This window comes from Vanellus vanellus (genome assembly GCF_965231255.1).
Source record: "Vanellus vanellus genome assembly, chromosome: 10".
Lineage (NCBI taxonomy): Eukaryota > Metazoa > Chordata > Aves > Charadriiformes > Charadriidae > Vanellus > Vanellus vanellus.
The window spans coordinates 3,528,172-3,535,843 of record NC_138915.1 but is presented as its reverse complement, the minus strand read 5'-3'; positions in this window follow the sequence as shown (position 1 = coordinate 3,535,843).

The following is a 7,672-nucleotide window of genomic DNA, read 5'->3' as shown; positions in this document are numbered from 1 at the left end:
CACAAAACTAAATGCTGAAGCTTAATCAACAAGAAGAAAAGACAGTATAAACCTCTGGATTAGTGACATTTCCAATAGATAAAATACATATTTTTTTTTCCTTTAACTGCATTTTGTGTGAAGAGCCAGGAACACATCGCAAATTTCTGTCAGCCACTAACCTGTGGGTGAATTTAACTATAATTTCTAGGTCAAAAAAGAAAAAAAAACACAACTATGTAAACAATATGAAAGATAGTCTGAGAAGTTGATTTTAAAGATTTATTTTCCTAATGCATCCCCTAAAATCCTCAAACGACCACCTAATTAATCTAAACTGTGGCACGAACCTTTGTATTCTCAAAGGCAATAAGAGTTTTGTTCAAGAACTATGCAGTAAATGACTAGACAAATGAAGAATTAGCACACATTAATGATAAGCATGGCTCACGGACAGGAATGTTCAGCAAGCCATAAAGGAAACCTCGTAGCCATAAGGACTTTGAACACTTAGGAGAGCTACTTTTATAGCTGTATGCACCAACATCAGAACCTTTTTCACCGACACATGCAGAGCCTGAGCAGCACTCCCACAGCTATTAAAATCTGATCTGAACCTTGCGTAGGCATTGAGTATTTACTCTGACTGTGTTGTAGAGCACTAACGTTTCATCCTTCCATCCCAGTCACGGATGAAGTTAGGAAGCATAAGGGCTGCAAGCACAACTCGAGCCTGTTGGTGGCTGCGGGATGGGAATCACAAGCTCGTCCTGCTAAGAACAGAAAAAAAGACAAGTCTACCTGAAGAGTTATTACTTCTCACCTATTCTTACAAGATCTGAGTTATTAGAAACACACAAATATTTGTATGTAAATATTCACACATTACAGAAATATAGAACTGTCACCTGACACACAAGAGAATTCTGAGTCAGCAAAAGAGTATATTTTAAGCAAACTTCATATGGTAGGTCCTTCCTCAGGCTCATCTGCATGCTCAGGGGTACAAGATATTTTTAAAAACACTATAAAGCTACCCAAGAAAATACATGCTTTCATGTCATCATCCTGAAATACGATCCTTACTGGTTACCTCTTCCATAAGGAATGCTCAGTCTGTACAGAGCAAACAGAGACATAATTGTAACTCCACAGTCAGGGAGCAATGAATATTCCCATGAGGCTGAAGTACACATAAAGTCTCAAAAAGTCCTTTACTTACAGCATTTTTTGTGACCACAACCAGAAACATCCAACTAACTAAAATGACACACAATAGTCTATCACAGACGGAGTCAATCTGTCCTCTAGTAAGGTTTGGATAAAAGTGAATTTCAAAGCGTTTCAGGTACATGATCAACTTGACCTGCCCTGACAACTGCACTATTACTGTATTCTGAAGAAAAAAAAAAAAAAAAAAAAGGTAAGGAAATAATTTGGCTGTGAGCTGCTATCTAAAATAATCAAAGGCTGGTAAGATGTTGCCTTGGATGATAGTTGGGGTACAGCTGTACACCGGGCTGAGGAAGTCTGCTCAGCTCCTGGCTGTCTTGCCTGTTCCTTGGTTTAAGAGATTCAAGCTACGGTTCAGTAACATCCATGATTACAAGAAACAAGGATAGAGCAATAAAGTCTTTAAGTCATACATCAAATGAACAGCAACCACAGATGTAATATGGTGAACCAGCACTATTAAAATGATTATGGTAGTCACCAGCACTGCTATCGGATGCCCACCAATGCATTAAAAAAATTAACTCCTTATATATGTAAAAATAACAGTATTACTTTTTTTTAAACATCTACTATTATTATAGTTTGTTGTGGGCAAAGTATTTCCTCCATTTTCTCGGTTTGTTTCCTTGCTCTTCTGCTGTTCATTTCACGTATAATCACTTCCACCATTTTTTACACAGCCTCATGTTTTCCTACTTCAAAGGTAGAATGTGGAAAGAGGAACAGGAACTATTAGAGTTATTCTGCCTTAGTGGCCTAATTAACTAAATAAAGCTTGTAAAATGACTTTAAATATGATGGACGGTATTTACAGAAGCAGAACAAAATCCTGACTGCAGTAATTCAGGACCACTTAAAAAGCATGTTAGAATCCTATTATGTGAATAGAATGTCCTATTTATGTTTCAAGGGTATGCTTCATACAGGCACAATCTTTCCTTTAAAACAAAACACATCATCTGCTATTTGTGTTTGGATTTAAATAATAAATCAAAAGCAATTAAGCTTCAATAATTCCACTACCCCAAGAAGGTTTTTTTTGTTGGTGATTTTTTTTTTTAAAGACTGCTCTCATAGGACCAACTGATCAGGGCCCCGTGGCATTAGGCACTGTATAAACACAGCAGAGAAAATCCTTTCCTGGAAGAGACTGTAATTCAAAAACACAAAAAGCATAAAGGCATTACAAAAACAGAATTTTATTTTATTTTTTACCCCTCAAGGCCCCAAAGTACTAGGACTGAATCCAGGACTTCCACATAGAATTTATCTGTTGGATCAAACTGTCTCTTCTCTTTGTTCTCTGACTTATAATTAAGAAACACCACTGGATCTGTAAGATATATGCGTCGTTAACAGCTCTCTGTTGGGGGGGAAGACAACAACAAGCATTTTTATTTGCTTTGTTGCAAGTTGCTAATAGTTGTCTAAAAAATAAGATGTGTCCAAATCTAAAGACAGAAAACGAGCCGTTTGTAAGCAATACTGTCTCTTCATAACAGTTACATTATATTATTGGCATTGCATTGAGAAACAGCACACTCACAATCTCAGTTTTCTGTACAGCCTTACTGAAATTCCTGAAGACCAAATTGTCTGCATTTCCAGTGCTCCTGGTACTTTAAAGAGATCTTGTTCTCAAAAGAAAGTATAGGGTTAATACATAGTGACTGTAAGCGTACACACATTCCTCCCCTAACAAAATGCCCAGGACAATGAGTTAAATTCAAAAGCTAATACATGCTTACATCTGAGACAGTATTCTACCTTGTTATATTCTATTTAATTTCTAACGCTCTGCCTCCCTTATGACTGCTTCCTGGTAGAAATACTTTGGCTGAAACTTAAAAGACATATTTTTGTCATAATTTCCTCCTTCTGAGAACTTTAAATTAAGAAAAATTCATGACCAAGCAGCCTGAAAAATATTTTTTACACCAATAAATTATGACTAGATGCACAGAAGAGATGTACAAATATTGACAATTTAATTCCAGTTCTCCTTATATGTCTTAGTATTTTACCAAGTTCACATGAAAATGGATGTAGAAGTCAAAAGATCTGCATGAGGCTGTGTAGCAATCTGTGTAAACTACAGCAATGGCTTGAACTTGAAACACCGTTTCCTCACTCTTGCCATCCATCACTATATATATCTGTTTGTTTTCTCCCCCCATTTTTTAAAATTCTTATATATACATATACATAAAAAATAAAGCATATATGCATGTATGCGTTTATATATGCACTAGCTCAATAGAGACCTTGCTGTACAAGGAACAGTTGTGGTTCTGGCAGGATGCAGCTGAAACAATCAAGAAATCTAAAACTTCTGTAATATCTAAAAACCTTTCTAGGTGACAACATATATTTTATAAGATGACACTGAAGATCTCAATTCTTACCACTGACTGCAAGGCAAATGACTTCTGATAGATAACTTGCAATTCAAAGTTATCATGGACATACTCTTTTAAGTAAGATGCTAATTAAGTTGTGGATCACACATTGGTTTAGAGAAGAATAATCATTTTATTCCTAACCAATGCATTGCTCCATCCAGAAAACACCTTCATCATCAAATAGTAAAGAATTTTAGGATTTGACGATGCAAACAAATAGCAGCCCTCCCCCATTTAATCTAACAGCTATGTATTTAGAATACAAGAAACCAAAAGGCTTCAATTCAACCATCTAAAGTGGCTTCTTCTTACAAAGTGCCTTGAACAAACTTTGTAAAAGTTTATTCTATTCTCTACTGTACTATTTACTGCTTAATACCTTTAGAAACTCCCATTTTCTATTCTCTTGCATTACTTTCACCTGTGTTTTGCAGTACACAATCCAGCAGAACTTCCTTGTTTGTATATTAAGACCATCAGTGAAGCAGCAGAGCCCTGGAAATACTCTGGCTCTGCAATAGCACAGAACGGAACACAGTAGGCCATGTGTGGAGGAGCTATGCTCAGTGAGAGCACAGGAGGTGTACAAAGGATAATTAAAACCAAAAGAATATTTGGGAATAGACATAAGTCCTATTTGGGAATAGACATAAGTCCTATTTGGGAATAGACATAAGTCCTTGTATGTTTTTTTCAGGTACAATTTTAGGCTTAACGCTTGGGTTGCCTGAGTGCAAGTTAAAATCTAAACGTTTAATTTGCTTGAAGAAAGTCAACTAGTGTTTCTATTAAGTGAATGAAGCAACAGAAGGAGAAATAATTTCTGCTGCCAACAGCAATTGCTTCCTATGGAAAGGAAAATTAAACAATGGTCAGGCACAAGGTGACTGAGAAACACAGAGTCATCTCTCTCAACTATTTTTTTTAATGTGTTTAGAGCAGTCTTCGTAAGTAAAATATCTGAAGCAAGATAAGGGTTGATGAAGTCAAAGTTAACTAGTTCACAACCTCACATTATGAAAAAAAAAAAGAGAAAAAGAAAAAAAGAAAAAATGAGCAATCCGAAGAGGAAGTTAGAACACCGGTAAAAACCCAGACTCTTACCTCACACCCCAAAAAGCGCTTTAGTGTTTCTAGTATCCGAGCTAACCCAGGCATCGCAGTGTGACAGAGCATCGTGCACTACAAACACGCTTTGTACCTGCTTTAGGTCCACACAGCTACATAATGGGGAAGCACACAATGTTTCTGGCTGAGCGTACAACTTCAGTTTTCACCAAAGTTTTCTATATATAATTATATTGAATTTATGGCTGCTGAAACTAAAAGAGATCAAAGCTAGGCAAAAATCACACAAACGCCAGAAACATTTAACTACAGCCTTTGGACTTTATTCAATTTCTAAATGGCCGAGTCCTATGTTATAACCTGCTTTATTGATGGCAGCAGAAAGATAAATTACTGATTATTTTAAGTGGAAAAAAAGTACCTGTCCCTAAAACTCTGCAAAGACATATGAAAAAGAGCAAAGGACAGCATGAAAGGAAAAAGCTGTATCATCTCATCCTTGGGCTTACAGCAGTGCTGGAGAATGGATTGCAGGAGATCTGGTCCAATACAAAAGAACGGGGTTTTATTACCCTTATCAGCAAGTTACATTTCAAAGTATGACTAGATACATGAGGCCTAATCATCGAGGGAGAAACTGTACATCTACAATAAATATCTGTCACAGACAGCTATATGATACCCTAAATAGGTTGTAATTCATGTTGCTCAAGATTTTAACAAGTCTTGCTTGGTCAGCAGACCTGAAACTGCTCTGAGGGACTTGATTTCTACAGAAGCTGGATGAAAAAGAAAGCACACCTTGAAAACATTCTACTTCACTTCTAACAAGAGTTTTATAATACTTAAGACAAATTCTTAGCAAATCCTTTTACTTGTTCATGTCCTTCCACTACCTCTTCAAGTCAGATTTTCAGAGAACGTGAATGTTCCCCTGGAAGAATCCAGCAAGTATTAGGACAGAATATAATTTATAAACCCTTGTTATATGAGCATACTAAGGCCAATTAGGGCTCCTCATTTGTGACCTTAGTCACAAAATTCAAGGCAGAACAATGCGGAACACACTATACAAGAGAAAATAAGAAGAATAAACCAGTAAGTGACACGTAATGCTAGCTTTTACTTTCCCAGTTCGCCACCTGCAAAGGAAAAAAGGTTCAGGCTTTTTCTCTACAACAAAATACACTATCATTTTCAATTTCTAATCAAATTGCATTTGTGCTCACACAGTGAGTGCATCGGAATACACACAACTAACTTCCACATTGCCAAACAGAAAAAAAATTATTTCTTGGTCTATTTACATGCACAAATACAATTCAACAAGTTTTTAAGTACAGAAATGCAATCTTTGATGACCACATAGATTTTAAGGAATTTTTCACTAGTAATAATTACAAGCAATATCCAGAGCATGGATATAGAAAGGCAATAGTTAAGCTGAGTTTGCTCTTGCTCATTTTAGGGAGATTTTACCCCAAAGTATTGTAAACAAATATTTGCCCTTTTCTAGAATGTTGACACTATGTTTTTAATGAAAACATTGGAAAAATGTACTTGTGCACACAGTACTGCTGTCACAAGGCAAAACGCTAAGTAAGATGTTTCAGAGGTACCAGTTAAGCAGCTCAGGTTTGAAAAAAAAAGCACCTTGGAGAAGAGGCTCAGTGACTCGCGCATTCAAATTCATCGCAAGCCTTTCTCTGAGGATGGCCAACGCCAGAAGAGGTACTTTTCCAAGCCCATCAGTGAGCGCACACTTACTGTACACCAAGAAGCAACAAGATCTCAAGCGTGGACGTCCATTGATAAGAACAGCCTATCGTGCTTCCTTCCAGCTCCCCGTTTGACGCTACCCAACCTGCTGGCACAGGCTGCGTCCCCAAGAAGCCACAGGAGCGCTGATGCGACTCCCTGCCAGCAGCGTTCGCCCGGCACTGGGACAGAACCCGAAGGCAGGAGCGGCTTGCACAGAGCGAGGCGGCGGAGCAGGAAATACCGTTCTGGGTTCAGAGCCGTGGTTTGGATTCGCGGTTTGGATCCGCAGCCCTCGTCAGGTCGGTCTGTTGCCGAAACGCCGAGTCACCCCCCGCCTCACCCGCCGCTCGCCCCCCCCCCCCCGAGCCCACGCCAGCTCCCCCGGCACGGGCCGCACGCCGCGGGTCCCCTCAGAGCCAGGGGACGGGGGGCCTCACCACACTCCGCCGCCCCTCCGAAGCGACAAACACCAGCGGGGTGCTGGAGAGACCCGCGGCCGAGCCCAAGCTGCTGTTTTCAGGCTTGGACCCCCCGCCGGCCCTGAGGGACTGCGCGTTCCCGCGCTGCGCCTCAGGCAGGGACGCGGCGGGACCTCCCCCCCCCCCCCCCGCCGCGCTGAGGGGACACGTAGCGCGGCGCCGGGTTTGCCCCCACCAGTCCAGGCCGCCATGAGAAGGGCCCGGGCCGCACTCACCAGAGGCTGTGGGCGGCGGAGGCGACCTCTCCCCAGCCCGGGGTCGCGCCTGGCACTTTGCCCCATGCAACCGGGCGGCTCGGCTCGGCTCGGCTCGGCCCCGTCCCGTCCCGTCCCGCCCCGCCCCGCCCGGCCGGGCGCGCGCCGTCACGTGATCAGGGGGCGCTCGTCCCCGCCCGCTCACGTGACACGAGCGGGGGCTGCGCCGCAGGACACGTGACAGCGGTTCCAGGAAACAAAACTTCATTAGCAAAAATCGCATTTTTCTCAGCATTACTGAAGCGCCGCGCTGGGATAGTGCCGGCGCCGAGGGAACGTCTCTGGCTCGAAAACCGATTTAAGCTGTTCACAACTCTCAAAGGCCTCAAGGAGGAGCAACTTATTTGCAAAGTGATTCAATATGTAAAAATACTGCAGAAAAAAAAAAGAGGATCTCATTACATGAGCAGCACAAATCAGGGGTAAGTGACTGGGAATGCACACGAGGTTCATTTAAGCACATATATCTGGCTAAACAGATGATGACACCATG